At 35.8% G+C, this 22,085-nt stretch overlaps 1 long non-coding RNA gene across 1 annotated transcript; it reads right to left on the reverse strand.

The window, feature by feature from the left end:
• Positions 1 to 4,393: 4,393 nt before the first annotated feature.
• On the reverse strand, positions 4,394 to 5,157 carry LOC122010022. Its single transcript, XR_006119770.1, has 3 exons — positions 4,836 to 5,157; positions 4,659 to 4,747; positions 4,394 to 4,446 (listed from the first exon to the last, which is right to left on the reverse strand). It is a non-coding gene; the product is annotated as an uncharacterized LOC122010022 (long non-coding RNA).
• Positions 5,158 to 22,085: the final 16,928 nt, after the last annotated feature.

Here is a 22,085-nt window from a genome sequence, read left to right on the forward strand (position 1 = left end):
CGCTACCAGCAATCCGTGATATGTGGGAGCAACGCTCACCACAAAATAATACATAAGTACCCCAAGGCACCTAACTATCCAGCTAGAGATTGTACAAGATCTCTCTACCACAAATCACTGTGGTTAGCCTAGGCTATAACTACCTAGTAACTAATCAAATCCATCATCAACTCTATCAGCATCCTAGTGGGTCATCCACTGATAGGAAAATTAGTTGATGGGTTAATCCAACAAACGACATAATGCAGTCACTCCACATTCTGCATTCAGTATAAGTAGAATCATCATACTGCTACCAATAATACACCTAGCACACATGCTCACACAACATATGTATGATCAACAAAAACCTCCAATTATTACACACCAAACCTACTCACAACATAGGTATAAATCATCGTGATATCTCCAACAATGCATACCGAACCCGTGTGCAAAATCAACATAGGTAAAATCAACAATACACCTCAAACAGCACTCACATAACATATAGTATAACCAACATATGCTTCCAATAAAACATACAAACCCAGGTGCACTCACAAATCAAAAAGATACCTCAAATACCACACCAAACACATATATACATATCACAACTCAGATTAAATCGACAAATGCCTCCATCAAAACACCACCGATGTACTTATACTACATCTCGGATTTAATCAACAAGACATCTTCAATAATACCTCCCGATACATACACCGAACTACATAGCTATGATCCATAAGAAACCTACAAACCATATCAGAACATGGATACATATACTATTTGCAAATCGACAGTCTTCCACAAGACTCTTACAACACACAACAATCAAAATTACATGCAACATAGACATGTAAAATGAGCATACCAGCTCAATCAAAGAGACCAACCTTATGCTACCAACACTCATGGATTACGGGTACATCTAAACAAGATTCATGCATATGTATCAAGCATGAATACATCACTCAAAAGTAACCCAAAATAAAGTAGCCTAATCATCCAGTAACAACCCTGCTCTAAGTTCAAAGGAACTAGTATCGGACAAGAAAGGTATACACACCCTGGTATAACATTGCAAGTCAATGCCATATGCTACTAAGACTATATCTAATGGGAAGATTTTATCATCATAAATCCAAATGTACTCTCCCAGTATACACTAGTAACGATTGTATCCCATAGGTGTTAAGCAATTAGCTCTACACTTCCTTACACCAGCGGGGTCACATATCCCAACGCACCCTCTAAGTTATCCCACCAAGTATATACAGTCCACGGTTAAAGTCTTCATGGAATAGGATACATCGATCCGCTATAAACTATCCAAGCCGACAATGATATACGGCTGAATCCGTCCTTTCCACGTCAGTACAAAGCATGTACTCAAATGTGCTCTAGATACATAACTAAGCACAAACAACCTAAAAGTTCAAACCTCTAAAAATAGAGTATGACAATCCTCTACTGATCAACCAACAAAACTAAATCATTCATCTACTAACTAATCAAGAATACCTTAATCCTCCACAAGCAACTAAGGTATATCAAACCACGATCAAATGGTATACTACATTATCAAATAACTAAATCAGTTCATGGGTCAATTCAACACTAATACATCATCTCAAACTAGAGAATGTCAATCCACATAATATCATATGAATAAATGTGTACGACCCAAAAGAAAAAACTAGAATTCAATATCATCGAGACACCCTCATTTTTTTTTTATCCTCAAAAATATCAGCCCACTAATATCAGATGAATAAGTCTCTACTCTCCATGAGGGTAAGTTAGCATTCAAAACATCAAATCATTATTTATCCACATAGTTCAATATCAGATGAAACAAATATCAATTTTATCATCCTGTTAACTAACCAAAATTAACCAGATTTATTAAAATCTCATAGGCACATTCAACCGTAAACTCTCCAGCACCCAATTTATAATCTGATCACCAACCATAATCATCAAACCTGTGAATATCATAAATGACACTCACTATGTCACCATCAATGACAACCCAAATATAAATCATCAAAATAGTTATCCACTAATAGATCATCAAAACAAATATCTAGTAATTGATCATCAGACAACCACATAACATTTACTCTCATAAATCATTAGAAATCAACATATCATAATATCTGATCTCACAATATCCCTCAACCTCAAATCATTCTCAACAATGATCAAACATGGTAACCCCCAATGACCAATTTCCATCGTACCTGGTACCCTAATATCCAAAAGATATGAGTATAAAACTCTCCTGGCTAAGTCAACAGAAATATGTAGGTATCATCCACTACCCAGCTAACAATAGCAGAGGCTAGTATGTGCCTCCATCTCCTACGAGTAGTAACAGAAGCTAACACTACTGATGGTATGATAAGAAATATCACCAGAGATTATAATCCTTTATCTCTATTAAGGTCAACCATCCTCAATGGCTAACCCATCACAAGTAATATGTGCTAAAGCAACCAGACAGGTACTAAATAAAGAATGCTAATACCTGTCATAAACTATAAAATTAAACATCATACCTATATGCCGTCTGGAGATGTTCCATCGCTGTCCAGTCCCCAAAATGACCTCAGAATTCCGTACGAGAAAAACAAACACTGGAAATCCATATAAATCCGAAACGGAAATCCGAAACATAACCATATCGAAAATCCGAAAATGCCCAGTTTGACTCGCAAACCTGGCTAACCCAAATATCCAGAATACCAAAAGCAGGTATCCATAACCTGCTCTGATACCAATAAATTGGTATCAGATAAACCCGAAAATCCAAAACACAAAATCCAACAAGTATCGCCAAACTTGGCGCCCGATACCATATATTGGTATCAAGTTATACCAACTATGCAAAATACGAAACAAAGATCGTAAAACTTAAGCACAGTATCGTATACCTGCTCCGATACCACTAAATTGTCACGCCCAAGAAGAGTCCCTGTCCGAGAAAATTTAAAACACTCTATATCAAAATTTTCACAAGACTAATAAAGTAGCATTCTAAGGAATAATAATAATGAAAATCAATCACCACGCAGCTTATATATATATTCAGCTATCATACACAACCACGCAGAATAATACTGACTTGAAATCAACCCTACTCAACTACACCGTAAAGCCAAATCCGATTTTTTTTACCTCTTCTGCCAAGCATGTAGTAGAGTAAATCCAAATCATACTAAAAGTTCATCCAACGGAAAGATTCCATACAATATCCATATGTAAGTCCAAAACAAAACTAAAATAAAGTCCGATAGCGAAAAGCTAAAATGAAACAACTCAAAACCAAGAGTGGAGTAGCACTACGTGCAGTGGGGACTAGCGACTGGAACTCCCTCCGACAGCATCAACCTGAAAATAACAACAATGGAGGCGGGTGAGTCCAACACTCAGCGTACATTGATATGCAAAGTAAAGAAACAACACCTAGCACTAATCATGCGCATCGTGATAAAAAATAAGAATGCATCTGAAATAAACAGAGAATACTGTACTAACCAGTCCCGAGTATAAGGTCAAACAATCCGAGGGATAAGGAAATCTGTATGCATGTCAAACATAGGTATCCAAACAATACGCAGCATATAAATGAGAAACACAAACACAGCAATAAATGCATCATGCATATGATGCCAATGATGCGCCCTGGTCACCCCGACGCCATCGATCATCTCATACCAACGTGAGGCCGACTAGGTCGGCCTGTGCCAACCGTGCACTCTGTCGTCACTACTCCTGATGAGTGACCGAGTGGACGGGATGCTGTCGGAGTACACCTATCCTCCTACCCCAAATCATAGATGGGGGAGCGCAATGCTCTCAACTCCCGGTACTCAAAGACGGGGAGGAATCCCTGCCGGATAACACGTTGTGTCACACTACCCATGAGCGGACCAACGGTGCCTAACAGAGTCCCTGCTGCAACACACTCTGCCTGAATCGACCACTAACCCATGAGTGGTGGTGTGTGCAGATCCATGTAACTGGCGATGTGCTCAACAATAATGGAGCGGACTATCGCACAGCATGCAATCATGCAAATGATGCATGGCAATAACCATATAAACATCCTGACCTAATCCATATATATAGAAAAGTGCACCCTAGGTCAACGAATCATATCGAATCAAAGGTACACAGAAGGTATAAAAACCTAGGTCCTGAACATGGTCAAGCATGGCATATCACTACCCCTATAAGCATGTACAAACAGGTAAAATATACCTGAGATGCAAAACCAATCAATCAATCAAGCATGTAAGATTTGGGTAGTGATTAACCGAAACAGATAAGAAACACAATTAATGCAACATGTTAATTTAATTACTAAGCATATCAAATGACATAAGTCAAAAGTACCCGCCTCCGAAAATAGAAAGGTCCAATCTGACTCCGAGATACTCGTCTCGCGTCAAAGTCCTGTAATACCAAACATATACGAATTATTTAGCTAAATTCCTATAAATAGCTAAATAAATTCTTTAACCCTAAATTAGGGCAAAAACCCTAATTCCAAAAACACATAAACCTATTTCAAATTCATCATCATAATAATCCAATTCCAACCTAATTCAATGTATTTACCAAATCTAACAATCATCTACATCATGCATCAAATCCCTACTCCTTACCTCAATTCGTATGTATCACTGTTGATCCAAAATCAAAGACGTTGGTTGCTGAAACAAGATCAGAGCCGCTGCTGGGGATCACAAAGTTACTGCCCAAACAACACATGTTATGATAATACACTGCATCAACATCTCAAGATTGCAAGATGAATCAAATTGAAGCCCAACATTTCATACCTAAATCTCAACTCTGTATCAGCAGTCCCTTCCCAACCAAACCACACCAATCCGTGACCTCCAAAATCACACAGAACTCGGCTGATCCTGATGGCCGGCGGCAGTGTGGTACCAAGACAACGACACCAGGAAAACTAGGGCAGAGGAGAAGAGATGAAAGTGAGGCTCGGCAGATTCAGGGCAAGGAGCTTGGTCGGCTGTGGCCCAAATCTAGGGCAGAGGGCGTCCGAGAAGAACCGGCTGGAAAAATCTCGGAATGGAGGAAGAGGAGAGATGGCCGGCACTGCTCGGCGTCGGTGGAGACACTAGGGCACAGACGCACCTGCGGTGGATCGGCAGTGGCGGCAGAGAAGAGGAAATCTTCTGTGGGTGTCGGCGCCGTCGACAAGGAGACTAGGGCACAGCCGACGGCTTGACCAGCAGTGGCTCGCGCTCGCCGGCGCTTGGGCAGACTCCGGGGAGGAAGAAACCGCCGGACCGACGGTTAGGGCACGGCGTCGGGAAGAAGAAGAAGGGAAGAGTTGCGGGGATGGCTTGGGTTCGGCGAGGTGAGGAATAAGAAGAGGAAATAAGGAAATAAAAAGAAACAAAAGAAAAGGAAATGTAAATATAAACATTTCCTCGCTTAAACGAGGTAGACTAAACAGGCTTTTCCGGGCCCCGTTTTTATCCCCGTTAACTCGTCCGTACGAACTCCGAAAAATCCCCGAAAAATATCCAAAAATTCCGGAAAATTCCCTTATTCATATTCGCCTATTTCCGGTATTTTACAATTTATTTTAAACTCATCAATTTCAATTGCATGCTCTACCATAGAGCTCTTTCAGCTGTGTGCCTCTAACTCTCATTCCTAGGCTAGCAATTTCACTTTTTCTATTACTTCGATAGCAAATTCCCTAATAACATGCTCAATTCTATGAATATTTGTCAAATATTATTGGAAAATAGATCATGAAAAATTATTGAAATAAGTTTTTATATAAACACGTGACAGTATTTTCATTCTAAACATCTTCAACTTATACATACTCACATATCGAGTCATATTAAAGACATCCATTAGGAAATTTGATTTCTTTCAACTTGCTACATAATATATGTTTACTTTCTTTATTCAATGTGTAGAAAACTTTTGAAAATTTATTAATTATTTCATTCTAATACAATTCAAATCTAAACCCCAATTCTTTCATTTTCTCGTAAAACTTTAATTGACATGTCCTTTGTTTTTCCTAAAACATTTATCATAATATTAAAAATATTATTGAAAAAAAATCTAAACAAGCATCGCATCTAAATTATTTCGAATGAGAAAGCACTTCTAATATAGCAACTCCCAAAATAAATTTTGTTTCTTCCAACTATATTTGTACACCCTAACAATCTATTCATTTACTTCATCAAAACTAATTTTAGTTATTGGTACAAACTCATAGTTGTCTAATTTTTTAATGATTTCTTCTCCTGACTTCATTTTAAGTGAAGTTTTGTGACCATTTGATTCTTTATAAAATCTTTCTTATTTTGTCTGAAAAGGTATACTTATAAGGCAAAAAAATACAATGATTATCAAATTAGGATATATTCTCACTACAAGATAATATAAATGCATCAAATTCATTCATGCATTGTGGACACGCTAGCTTACCAATCGTGCTCCTTCGTGATAACATTGAGTATGTTAAAAAATCATTAATTGTTCATAATAAAGCATCATGCAATTTAAGTTTTATTTTACTTGCAACATCATAAATCTCCACCCCTACAAGCCATAGGTCGTTAAGCTCAACAATAGCAATTAGAAGTTGTAAGAAAATATTTATCTTGTCTTTCCATCTCTTTGGACCTAGAACAAGCATAGTAAGAAATATGTATTTGTCGTTGATAAACATTTAAGAGGGTAAGATATATGGTATTAATATGACTAACCAAGAATAATAGTATTGTATGATTGATCAAATGACTAAAATTCATATGTCAAAAGTCTCTACCACACATTTCATGGTTCCATTGCAAAATAAGAAAAAAAATTCATCTAAATGTTTTCATACAGGAGAGTTAAAAGAATGGAACATTATATATCCTCTGTGTGCATGCTTATAATATCATCTCATGCGACTTGTTGTTACAACATATGCATACAAGTGTGGAAGTAGGAATTAATACATAACTTTCCATGAGATATTTTTCTTCTTCTTCCCTAATACATGACTATGTTGCCTATTACAAGAGTAGTTACACATCTTACATTCAATAAGTTTATTATCATCCTTCCAAAACATCATGCAATTATTGATATAAAAAATTAATCTTTTCTGTAGGCAAACCTAAACTTCTTACTAATATTTTATAATGTAGAAATTATCAGACATTATGTTATCATAGGGAGAAACTCTAATATCAACCGATAGATATCATTATAATATCGTTCAGAGAAATGATGCTCTACCTTGATGTTTAATAGCCTCACAATAATGGATAGTTGGGAATTGATGTCATTTGAAGGCGATGAGATGGTGCGCTGGCTCCGATAGGTGGTTGCTCGATGGACAACAAGCTTCTCAAGATCTGAAGGAAACTCCTCAACAATCATGCGCACAGTTAGATGAGTCAACAAAGCGTTAGTGACCTAAGTCCGGGGTGGGAATCCCTGGCTAGGTCCTCTGACGCTCAAGTCAATTTTCTTGCTCAAAGGTGGAAGAAAATCAGTATCGAAAAAATGCAGGAAAGTAGGGTTTCAGATGCAGATGTTTGTATTGCGTACCATGTCAGCAGAGAGGATTCCCTTTTTTATACCACCTTACATAACCTCTGCGATCGTGAGGTGGTCCCCGGCTTATTAGAGTTTGTTAAAAGATGAGAGAAGTACAACTTGGACGTCATGCAATAATTTTTTGAGAAATCTTTTTCCTACCCCAGATGTACCTCTTTCGTCGTTTATAACTTGGTCCCTTGATGAAATACTCAAAGGAGTGTATCACTGCAACTGATTAATTAATAAAGAAGCTTCGAGGGTATATTTCCCAACAAGTTCGTCAGGTTGTCAAAAGGTTATCGACTACTTGTCTGTTGAATATATCTTAGTCAGTCAATAAGCTGGTCGTATATTGAGAATACCTTTTATTGAATATATCCCGGTTGATTATTAAGCCAGTCGTATATCGAGAATACCTTCTATTAAATATATTCTGGCTGGTCATTAAGTCGGTCGTATATTGAGAATACCTTCTGTTGAATATATCCCAATCGGTCATTAAGTCAGTCATATATTGAGATTCTTATAAGGCTAAGTAACTTTAAACTCGCTCAGGTTTGCCCGGTCGAGCGTACCTTATGTTTGTTCGGCCTTCGCTCGATCGATCGTATGCTAAAAGTTTTATAAGGCTGAGTACCTGTAAGTTTGCTCGGGCTTTGCTTGGTTGAGTGCACAAAAGCAACCTTATGTTCGTTCGGCCTTCGCTCAGTCGATCATATGCTAAGAGCTTTATAAGGCTGAGTACCTTTAAGCTCGCTCGGATTTTGCCAGATCGAGCGTACATAAGTAACCTTATGTTCATTCGGCCTTCACTCGGCCGATCGTATGCTTAAGAGATTTATAAGGCTGAGTATCTTTAAGCTCGCTCGGGCTTTGCCCCATCGAGCGCACATAGATAACCTTATGTTAGATCAGGTTTATAATCGGTCGACCCTATTTGAGCATCTTGTTCGGGAAACGCTCGAGCACGCCTTCAGGACTTTGATGCAGGACGATCAACAGAATCAGGTAACAAACATCACTCTGTCCCAACCTTGATCACCACCTCACCTTAACTTTAATATCCCTGTCATTTCTTGAATCTGCTTGTCATAACCCATATCAGGAATGACTAAAAGAAATATCTTTCAAAACTTTTCTTTCACTAGCCTTTAATATGTCATATAGTTTCTGATGGCAGGTGTTGATATTTGATTCATGTTCGAATGATAAGTAAATTTATCACATTATAAATCATCGATTGCATTGTGTTGTATTAGATGGTCTTAAAACCCCGAGTGGTGAAGCCACAATTGTTTAGAATGTTGTCAAATAAATTTAAATTAGGTCTTGCATATTTTTCTTATATGTGTGTCTAAGATTGCAAGGACTTAAGAGAACAAATGAGTATTCGATGGATCAGGATCCGGTGGAGTATGATGAAGAGTGATATGGAATACCTGAGAGATCGAAAAGGATGAGGAGCATCGGAGACGGCAAGATCTTGGCAGAAGAAGCAAGTGAGCAAGAAGGATGACACAGGAAAGGAGTCGATGAGTTCGATGTATCTGAAGTACAAGAAGCTACATAAGAATACTCCGATGCAGCGAAAAAGATGGCACGAGAAGTGAGCATCCAAGGAATGAGAAACTAGAGGAAGCATACGCAGGGTAAGCTAATGAGATGAGAGATTGAGTGACCTATATTTGGATGAGGATAGATTCAATCATAGGCAAACTTAAGAATAGTCGACTGAGTTAGGAGGTTCAAGTGATCAAAAAAGGGTTTCAAATCAATCAAATCTTTCCATCGATCAAACCAATGGTTCGGTAGACCAAAGCATAGGATAATTGTTATCTGCTATAAATTATCGCTGAAGTTGAATCAGTCGATCGGACATTGGGATCAGGCGTTCAGACATTGGTATTTGGCGACCAGAAGCTATGTGGAAGTTGATCTAACAGCAAGGATCCGATGTAAGTGGGATCGCAGCAACCAAAGGTTAAGATCGAGTGACAGAGGACATGTGGCAGCATATCCAAAGAAGTTATCTAAAGTTGACCAGGTTTCAGTCGGCTGGTAAATTATTAGGTCGTCTGAAAAGATGTCATGCTAGCAAAGCGATGAGTGAAAATCGTCGAGTGGATGAGCTCTATATGTCATGTCATTAGTTTATGGTCGATCGAACAACCCTTCCAATCAACCAAGCATGTCATGTCAACATCTCAAATAGAAACAATAAAAGGAGACGAGGAGCTCAGTTACAGAACACATATTTATGACCAGTGCTTTAATTACATTCTAGAAAGTCTTCCTTCTTTTCCTATTTTTTTTTGTAATTCAAAGTTCTAAGAAATTTCTCCGCCTCCAACACTTATTGAAGAGGAGATCAGGATAGTCAATAGGTGTTCCTATGAATAAGTCTCGGAGTAGCAACTTAGAGTTATGAACCAAGTAAATATTCATGTCTCTACTTTTTTTTTTTTTTGTTTGCTTTTATTTAATCGGTGTGTGTTTGAGTAGTTAGCATGAGAAAATGAAAATTGAATTAGTAGGTACGCTATTCATCCTTCCCTCTGGCAATATGTACCACTTCCACAACAGAAACAAGTGGTTCCTCTCAAGTAATAGGAGCAAAAGATTGGCCAGTAGAATATTTAATTGACTCAATCCAATAAGGCTTTGACTCGATCTAATAATTTAGAATAAAATCGGATTTTCTTAGATATACTTAACAGTATTTTCATCATAAAAAATTATATATCTACGTTTGCGATCAGAACACTGACAACATAACTTCTCAGTATTTATATAGTTTGAATGAGACTTAATGAAATTCATAAATTCTTCAACCCAATTTAGATATTTTTCAATTATAAATTCATTTTCTAACCTAGCATACATCCCAGCTTTATTCATTCATGGTAACATAAAGAGGAATAGAAATGTGACATTATTAAAAATCTAAAATAATCAATTTATATGTATAATATATAAATAGCACTATAAATGACAACACATCATATACTAACTACTAGACCTGGATACACTATAAATGTAAACATGTATATTATTGAAATAAAAGCTCAATACATCATTAAAACCTAAATGATACTGTGATAAATGATTTGTTTTCATAACACTTCATTTTTAAACCTCGGTTAGAATCTAAATATTTGAGCTCATGATGAACTTTATGTCTACGTAGACATAAAACAATAAAGAATATACTTTTTTTTTCAAAAAGTTCCATGAAAACTAAGGGCATGAATATTTACCTTATATGTCACCAATTATCTAATAAATTAATAGCTCTTTAGATGATAACAACATAGTAATTTAGATTGGGGATTAATGGTCCGAATATAAATAGGCCTTCAGTTTCACAAGGAAGATTTTAATGCAAACATATCATAAATAAATAGGTCTTCACTTGCACAAGTTTCATAGAATAATTACTATACAAATTCTCAACAAGAAAATTCACTCAATGATAATCCTATAGGATATTAACTACTAAGCTTAACATGAAAAGGTCTACATATTGAAAAAAAAATCTCATAATGTAGATTAAAGATTAAGAAAAACTAAACCAACAGGAAGGCGCATATACAACTATATAAAAAAATAAATACAATTTATTTCCAAAGAGGATATTGTGTGACACAACTACAATTATAGTAAAAGGTGAACGCTCACCCTAGACATCCCTCACAATCCGTCCCCAGATTATGTGAAGAGAGGTAAATCATGAAGTCAATTTATAGCCGACCACCAAATGACTAGAGGATAGGAAAAGTTTTTTGTCCCCAAAGTGTGATACAACTACATGCTAGGACATGAGGTCATGATTGATGAGAAGCTTACAACCTATGATAAGAGGAAGAAACAAGTCATGAGAATGTACAACCAACTCATGGTATCTCCTCATACAGGCACAAGCAACCACTCACGCACCGTGAGAGGCCACAGTCGATCTCCTATCACAATCACTGACTCCTAGAGCACCTGGCTAGGGGTGGCCGTGTTAGGGCATCGGGAGCCCTTGGCCAGGGCAGTCGAAGGGTGACATGGGTGACCTTATCATGACCCTATATGGTTATAACAATACCTTTCTTTTTGGGATCCATGAACATCTTTTTGTTGAAACTTTTTCTCTTCCTCGTCATTCTTTTGACAAAATGTGTCATTTTGCTTGATGAGTAATTGTCCTTACTCTAGGTTTCATTCTCTGGGTTTGATAATGCCTCCTTCTTTCTCTTTTTCTTAGACTTCTTTTTGTTTTTTTTTTGTTTTTGGCAACAAAGGTCAATCTCTTCTCTTTGAAAACAAGGTTAGCATACTTATGAAGCTCAAACTAACAAGACAACTCATCTAGTGTGGAAAGGTCTCCAAACACTTTGTAAGCATCCAACATAGGTGACAATAAAGTCGTGCTAGGGGACACTTTCAAAACCTACCTTAAGAGATCATAATTAACTATGCTTTCTCCTATAGCATGAAATCCATTCAAAATCTCCTTGAACTATACATAAAGTTGACTAACAATTTCTCCTTTCTTCATTCCTCAATTCTACAATTGACTCAAAAATAGATCATGTTTAGTTATTCTTGAATCACTTGTACCTTCATGAAGCTCGATGACCTTCTCCCAAATCTCCTTGGAATTTTTGAAGGGGTCAACTTTATTGAGTTTGTCCTGTTAGTATTAGCCCTAGTATCAATTATGAGATGATTGTAAAGGGCTCATTTTGTATCATATATCATTATTAATACAAGATAAAGTTGGTTATTATATTTATTTCAGTTCAATGTCAATTGAATAAGTATAATAATGTCCTTGGGTAGTAGGTTCTTATCTACAATATATCAATTGGTTGAATTGATAGTGAGATATTGTAGAGAATACTATTCTTAACTGTTCTTAGTCGAGCATTAATATACAAGAACAATATTAATGCGTTGAGACTAGCATGTAGGTCAACGGATGACTTGATCTCACAAGTCATGGATATGAGATATCAGGTTGACACATAGGTATATATTAGAGAATATATACTGAATGACCTGTCATGAGAATATTTCATGGATCGTTATATGAGTGTCATAAATATTCTCATGTGACTATTGGTATGAATAGTCCTTAGACCTGAAGTCGCTACGGTTCCCTACATAAGGAGTTGTGTACTTTGGTATCGACAAACATCACCTATAACAAGGTGGACAATAAAGTCGATCACTGGGTATGCAATGAATTATGCGGAGGGATGTGAGTGATGTAGATGGGATCTATCCCTTCCATATGACGGAAGTGATATCTGTGGGCCCCTTGATTAGTAGGACACAAGAAAACATGACCATGCACAAATGAGTCAATATGAGATATTGAGCTTATTTGATTGAGTGTGTCTACTTAGAGATCAAGAAACACAAAGGTTGATAAGAGGATGACACGGTCTATGCCTCATTGATCAACCTAGATATCAAGGATAGAGGGGTAAAGTCATACAAGATAATAGCCACGGACAAGTTAGGTCGGATCTTGACATTCTCGTCACTTGGGTAGCAATGATGCCTTCCTAGATGTCACTCATTGCTTATATATCTAAATGTTGATTTGGGTGCATTGCCAACGTTACGAGAACCTATTGAGTCACACATAAAGAACAAGTAGATTTGGAGATGAGTTCATATGATGAATCATTGGATTAAGTCTAATCCAAATTGGACTTATTGAGTTGGGCTCAATTGGATCTAATTGTTGGATTAAGTCCAACTCAAATTAGACTCAAGGAGTCAATTTGAATTAATGAAATAGTGATTCATTAAATTTGAATTGCATGAGGATTAATTGAGTAAAACTCGATTGAATTAGACTTGAGTTAGACTCAAGTGAATTAGACTTGAGTTAAACTCAAGTGAGGAGACTTGAGTTAGACTCAAGTGAGGATTAATGGAGATAATTATTGAATTTCAAAATTTAATTATTCATGTTATTCAATTTTTGAAATTGAATTTGAAATGAGGAGTTACACTCATTTTGAAATGAGGAGTTACAAGTGTGATCCTTAATGGTGTGTAAATACTCATTAAGGCCATTAATGCTAATTAAGTGTTTTCATTGGATGAAAATACTTAAACAATTTTCTCTTCATTTTGGGTAGATATTCATTCTCATTGCTCCTCTCCTCTCTTGGCCGAAATTCACTCCATAGGTTGCTAGTACAACCTTTCTCCATCTTGTGAGTTTGTGAGGCAAACGAACGCTTGTTCGTGTGGATACCGTAGAGGCATGAACGTGAGATCATGCTGTGATCCGAGCTGTCGGGAGTCCATGAGCACGTACCAAAGGTATAATCTCTCATACTATGTTAGAAAACTTAGTATATGTAGGAATTTCTCTTTTCCTTCGCATGGATCTTCTGGAGGAAATATGTTTTTTCGTTGCGCGTTTGTGTGTTTAGCAACATATTTCCTTACAGGTCCGTGTCAACCCACATTATAGAATAATGGTTGCATTGCTTGCACCTTCTTTTTATGCTTTGTAGACCATTTGATGGACTTGGGAACTTCTCCAAATTCATCAATTAGTACCTTGAAGTCTTATTTTACTATGACCATGTTTCTATATCCGTCAAATTGTACTTCATCCTATTTTTCGAGTAGGTAATTAAAGTCTATTCCATCAAAGAATGAATGTCTTCTTTGGTTAATTAGTACTCATGTGCAATTGTTTTCATCACTATATAAAAAAATTATGCAACGAAAATAACAATGGATTGAAAGCACAACAAGAAGAGAGCAAAACCAAAGTCTCTGTCATCCTCCCAAGGACCCCTTACTCCATGACTATGATCCTTAAGGTGGATTACTCTTCAAAAGCACCTCTAATTTCCTCCTTGATCAATAACTAGAAGCGGAGAAACTTCTTACAATAATGAAAATTTAAGCACAAGGGAGAGAAATAATGAAGAACAACAAGAACTTATTACAAGGAGAGTTAGAGAGCAAAAGTATAAGCTTAAGTAGTTTTCTCATATCTCCAACACTTTGTATATATAGCCTCTTCTTTTACTTAAAATTAATTATAGTTCTATTTTCTAGGTTGTCATTAGTCAATTGTCACTACATATCAATCAATTGACTACATAAGATATTGTAGATATCCAACCATTAAAGATCTCATGACATCAAATCAATAGCTCCCTATAACTTTTACCATTGGTGTTTTACTTGATTATTTTGACTAACCAGTCAACTGGATTGATAATAGTAGACTACTCCCTAGGTTAAAAACTTATGTTTGATTTAGTTTAATGTTGAGTCAATTGATCCATGACTCTAATTAACTAAACTCATTATCAGTAGGTTAAATAGTCGATTAACTCAAAACAAAATATTACACTTTGTGATTTGGAATTGATTTTATGAGCAGTTTATTAGGCAAAGTATTAGTCAGCTAAATATAGTATCAATCGATTGTCTAGTTCACTATTGCCTGAACAAAATGAACAAAAACTCATCTATTTATTTTTGTTTAAACATAAGTCGACTACCTATTTGCCTCAAGTATCAATTGGCTGAAATACTCTTCTAGTCAACCAATAATTTGAATACTACCACTTCAAAGGTTGAATGTGCTCGTAAATCACCAAGTACATGTGCACTCTACTCTCCTCATAGGAGATCACCTTCATGTTAAGTGATTCTTCGTTACCTCTAGGAATTTGTTATGCCTAGCATCCAGTCCTCGCTGACCTATTAGGATTTTCTTGTGTTACCTAGAATCCAATTGACCTCAACCTATTAAAGTTTTCTTATATTATCTAGCATCTAGTTAACTTAACATAATGGGATTTCCTTGCATTGTCTAGCATCTGGTTGACATCAAAGCCTAGAATCCGATTGGCCTCAACTTGTTGTGACTATCTTCATGTGAAGAGCCTACTCGAGCTTCCATTGTTCTACTAGCAACCCATGTCAAGCTTACCTACAGTTGCACACTTAACATATATGTGAGATCAACAACATTGCATAACTTAAACATTGCTCAAATATCAAAATCACATGTAAAAATATGCTTGGGGAATTATTGCACTAAGAGTCTGATGATCCCTCTAATGAACTATACCATCCTTCTTTGATCTTCAACAAACCTTGATCCACCAAACAAACCAACTTGGTCATGCAAAGTCATGCTCCATGAGCTACTTCAACATCATTTCAACGCTTCTCATCTTATCTGTTAGTGCAATCATACCCTTAGTGGTTAGGTTTAATTTTGGATTTCGATGTTTGGGAAAAAAGTTTAAGTTAGACCTTGCATTATGGTTTGATGTGTGTGTTTGAGTGTACAAGATTTGCAAGTTTACATAGAGCTTGGAGAGACTTGAGCTCAATAAGGTCAAGTGATGATATGAATGATGACTTGGCATGGCTAAAGCAACATTCTTAGTGGTCTAGAGGTCCATGAAGATTGGAGAAGGTTATGTGAGGAGACCAAGGGATTACAGGATGAAAGCACTACTTGGTGTTGGAGTAGATCTAGAGCATGAATTGTCATGTCCAAGTTGGTAGCTTAATAGCTTGAAGTTTATAGAAATTGAAGAATAATGAAAATGGGGCATCTGACAGATCGTAGGATGAGGAGCATCGTAGGTAGCATTGACGATAGATGATGAATGTGCATTATATAGGTGCATGGATAACATGTCGAACGAGCCAAAGGCTCGATGGATCCAAGGGATGTGTAACTTGATAGGAGACTATCATGGGTGAAGTCGAGCTATGAAGGTAAACTCTAGTGAGCTATGAGAGTTGAAAGGCATGCGTGCATGGGACAAGGGTAGATCTCAACTTAAGTGTGAGACTCAATTATTAAGATGATTAAAGACAAGTTCTAGTCAATTAGAACTAAGTTTAATCGACTTAAGTGTTAAGTCAACTAAGTAGTTCATTTAGGTCCATCTGTAAGTGAATAGAATAATTTTTTCATGATTGAGTAGATTGAGCAATTAATTGAATTAGGGTTAATCCACTTATGATGGGAATCAACCAACTGATGTTATAATAGGAAAGTAGGAAGGCGACATTGACCTGACAAAGTCACATTGCGACAGTCGATGAACTAAGAGCTACTATGGAAGCAGTCGACAAATATGAAAATTTAGTCAATTCAAGTAGTCATTGGTACACTCAAGTAGGGTAGGCAAAAAAGGCAATCGACTGATGGTGGCTAATAAACGATTGATCAGTAAGAGATCAATTTCTAACAAGTGAAGAATGAAAAGGTGTTCAAAGTTACAAAAGGGGAGCTCCACTACAAGAATAAACCATACTACGACGAAAAATTCCTTCATAATTCCATCGGTGTAGGTGTTTCGTGACAAAATTACCATGAAAAATAATTTATTAGGAGATAATTCATCGAAAAGGAGTTTACTGACTAAATTATATTTTTTTTTGGTGATTTCCAACGGAATTAATTTCCATAGTTATTATTTCCCAATGGAAAATGAATTTTTATAGCAAATACTACCGACGGAATTGAAGATTTTGTTGGTAGTCCATAATAAGATTTACTGACGGAATTACTAATTCTGTCGGTATTTCATAATAGGATTTATCAATGGAATCGATGATTCCGTTGGTAATTCGTTTCGATATTTACCAACAGAATAACCGATTCTGTCGGTATTTAAAGATTGCAATAAATAGTTTATATTTAGGCTTCAACCTATTTATAATTTTCATATATAAAAGAAACCATCACAAATGATGGTATTTCATACATACAAACAATTTAAAGTGTTTCACAATCCACACAATCACATTTCACATTCATCCATATGATCACATTTCACAATCCACACATACAAATACATTTTCATACATCTTAACAAATACATTTTATACATGTCATACAATTCATAATATCACTAACATAAATATATTAACATCCATACAACCAAACATCCATACAAACAAACTAATATAAAGTATCTAAATATCCATAATAGAAACAATCACAATCATCTAAAACAAACAAAATTTAAACATTCATACAAATAAACGTCCACACAAATAAACTAATAGAAAAAAACTACACTGTCCATCCATATTCATAATCTAAATAGTACGTCCATATATAAAATAGTAATATAAAATCCTGTAAAAGCCAAATATAATAGATTTATATCATATTTATGTATAAATAAAAATATTACATATATGTATAACTAATTTTGATACATGGATAGAAGAAATGAGCAAATAATGATCATCAATGTCAAAAGGCCTGGACTCCTGAAACATATAGTCATACAATATTTAGAAATTAGCATATTAGATTATAAAAATAGAATAAATATATTTTGTATGATTTATGTATGATAAAAAAATTGAGTTTTAGTTGAACAAATCTCAGAAAAAGTTAATCATCATAACTTGATGGATCCTGAGTGTCCTGTGAATCAAAATGAAATGGAGCTGGTGGCGGAAGCAAATTAGCTATGAATGCTCGCATATGAGCCATAAGAATGTCATGATCCTCGGCTCACTTCCGATCCTCATCGATTCGCCTCTTATCCTCCTCTAGTCACCTCTACTCCTCAACAATTATCCATTGATCCATCCTCTGGTCCATTGAGACAATTTGATTGCGCAGTTCTTTATTTTTTTGCCTTAAAGACTGCATCTCAGTAGAAGAAGAGGAAGAGGAACCATCACGATCCCTAGAAGTCCTCAAATAATCAAATGCGATTTTGGCCTGAGAACCAAGGTCGTAGAGGGTGGAGTTTTTTGTCCATCCATCGACAACATCATAATATATCTTATTCAGTGTATCAATGGATCATGACTCTCCCCCTACCGATGGCTGAGATGCCTAAGTCACTCTATTTATTATTTGATCTCGTGTGAAAAAATATAATATAAATATTATTCAATTTGATCGCAATTACTAAAGTTAATCAAGATAGAAACGATTAAATGTAATAAAGTAAATAATCTTACATGTATGGCATTCGATCTAATATCGACAAATGTGTCATCCTTCTTCTTGTGGATCTTTAGAAAGACCTCCATACAAGTAGGTTGGCGAGCTAGTTCACATTCCTGCATACACAAATAAATTGGGGCAAAATTATATAAATTTAATAATAAATATAAAAATTTCTTATTTAAGTTTAAATTAAACTCACCGGATCTATGACATGCTCAACAATAGATCTAGATCCTGACGTATGTCGAGTCATTCTGGTGCTCGGGCCACCTAGCTCTATATTTCTATTTGCTCTAGCATTTTCAGTATTTGCTTGATACCTTTCGATGTCCCCTCGGGATGATCTAGTGGCTAGCGCATGAGGTGCTGCCACCATGAGATCTGGGGTTCGAATCTTGGTATAGCTGAGATAAATGTCTCCCTTATGCATCAGTCACTATTCCAAAGGCTAGTAGCCATCCATGACTTATCTCCTCTGTGTTGGTCCTGAGACGGGTTGGCGGGGGCGCTAGGGGCGAGTGTAGTCACTTTTTGCCACCTTGATACCTTTCGGCAACCCAGATGGTTATCCATGCACTCCATATCTCGACTAACACATACGCCAACTTGGTGCCCTTCTTTCTTATATAATAAAGAAGGTCTTTGTCAAGTTTGGAACAATAACTATTCCAAGTATTTTTAAATTATTGCTCATGACCTTCCTCCCATGTATATCTTTTCTACAACTAAGTATATTAAAGGATAAATATATTATAGAATACAAATATATTAAATATACTTATGATAAATTCATTATAATAAAATGACTTAGTCTCTTGTCTACATGCCTCCATGCAGTACCAAAAGTGTAGACTCATTCTTTGAATTTACCGATAATATATGCAGCAACTCGGTGGCCATCAGGGGTTAACCTGTAAGCAAAATATTAAAGTATGAAAAATATTATAAAGAAAGTGATATATGAACTTAAATTACTAATAATAAAAAACACTTATGAGTCTCCAACAACCCGTAGTACTTTGTAGCCACGGAGTGCTACTACTTACCACTCTGCCTTAATAATGTCTGTAAAAATTACATTACAATACAACATAATAAAGTTTACTGACATGATAATATAAATACAAAAATAATATGAAAGCATAACTTACTTGATGAACAATAATGTTAATATTTAATCATCATTAACATCTGACTAATCAACATTAATAATTTCTAAATCCTCATTGCTAGACTCTGTTAGTTCAACAAAATCCTTATTGTTGAACATCTCTCCATCATCTATCTCCTCATATGTGACATTAATATCTACAAGTAATTGAGAAGTGGATTAGAGTGGTGAATCAACTAAATGTCTATCCACTTTGTCATTCTGAAATGCATCATGATTCCTAACAGTGATGGTGTTTGGCATTTCTATGGTCGAGCAACACTTCATTTGACAAACATACAACCATTCACTAGATCTTCTTCTCGTTGTAGGGTTTTAAGATAAAAGACTTGATCCACTTGTACCTCGAAAATGAAAGGTTCAAACTTGTTGAACCTTTTATTTGCATTAACCTCAATTAAATTAATTTGGATGTATTTTGGTATCTATTTTTAGGGTCGAATCATACCATGAATATTTAAACAGCATACACCTTTTTATAGATAATGCAGGATATTCAATATCTATGATTTCGTCAAGTCTACCATAGTAATCAAACTCAGTGTTATTGTTGTTCATAGATCCTTTGACGCAAACACCAGAATTATAGGTTAATCTCCATGAATCTCGTTGTGTCACATAGAATTTAAAACCATTAACATAGTAATTAGAGTACACTTTTATTTTACAGAGGAATTCTGATGTAATATTCATTATCCTATCATCTTGCACATTTGATATTATATGATTTGTTATCTATAAAAATAGTTATGATATAAATTAGGACACTTCTTAATAGACATGAACTAAAAATTTCACAAATTCTCTAACTTATATATATTTGAAATCACAATGTAAATTCGGCATCTAACTTTGTAGCTACTTCACTTGTATCAATTAATAGATTTTGTAAATATAGTTGTTGTTCGTACAAGCTGGGAAAGAAAATAATTTTAAAACAATTGAGAAATCAAGAAAATAAATTAAACTGAGAATAAATGTTTGATTAGAGAAGTCAACTACATGATGTATGGTTTGACCTCTTTACAATTTAAGAGTATGTATGTTCTTACAGCATGATATTCTTATTGTGTTAACCATCTAGAAAGCGATGCACTGATTGACTCACCAGGAAACTTGAAAATAGAAAGCATCGATGCGTCTATTGGCTGAGGAGCATCATCAGAATTTCTAGGACACTTGCGATGTCTTATTTTCACACTATCAGCAAAATAATAGGAACAGAAAGAAGATGCTTCTTCAATGAAATAAGCATTACATATTGACCCCTCAACTCTTGCTTTATTATAAACATTATTCTTTATTTTCCTCAAAAATCATTCGAATAGATACATCCATCTGTACTACATAGGACCAGCTATTTGTGTCTCATATGATAAATATGTTGGTAAATGTTCTATTGAATCAAAGAAACTAAGTGGAAATATGTGCTCCGGCTTACATAATATGATAGAAATATCTATTTCTAGCCGAAGCATATCATCCATCATAATACACTTCGCTTTCAAATCTCTGAAAAAATAAACTCAATTCTATGAGTGTTTGCTAAACATTTTAAGGAAGTAAGACATGGAAAACTACTAGAATAAGTCTTGGCGTGAATACATGACAGTCATGAATTTTCATTCCAAACATCTTTAACCTGCTCATATCCACGCATCGAGCCATATTTGAGGCATATCCATCTAAAAAATTTATTTCTTTTAACCAATTACATAAAGTTTGCTTACCATTTTTGTCTAATGTATAATAAGCATTTGGAAATCTATTAGTTGTTTCATTCTGATGCAACTCTAGTCTGTTAATTATTTTTTAAAATTTCTCACATGATTTTACAGTGTTTTTAGTTCTTCCATACACGTTCATCACAGTGTTGATATTATTGAAGAAATTTTTTTCAATATGCATGACATCTAAATTATGTCAAATAAGTAAATACTTCCAATGCGATAGCTCCTAAAAAATACCCTTTTTCTTCTAACCACACTTACCCACCCTAATAATATATTTATTTATCTTATTGGAATTAAATTTAGAAACTGATAGAAATCCATAACTGTCTAAAGCATGTACGATTGGAGGAGGTTTTTTGACTACAACATTCTTTAGATTTTTTTTTTATTTCTCCTAAAAGGTGATCAACCTAAAGCACGGCTAGTAGTGAACGAAGCCCCCAGCACGAGGCTGGTGGCTAGTGAAGCTGTCAGCACGCGGCTAGTGGTCGGCGAGCCGCCAGCACACAGCTAGCAGGGCGGCAGGCAAAACCCCCAGCACACGGCAGGCGAAGCTGCCAGCATGCGGTTAGCGGTCGATGAAGCCGCTGACACGTGACTGGCGGCCGGC

The sequence above is a fragment of the Zingiber officinale genome, chromosome 1B (assembly GCF_018446385.1).
Source record: "Zingiber officinale cultivar Zhangliang chromosome 1B, Zo_v1.1, whole genome shotgun sequence".
NCBI lineage: Eukaryota > Viridiplantae > Streptophyta > Magnoliopsida > Zingiberales > Zingiberaceae > Zingiber > Zingiber officinale.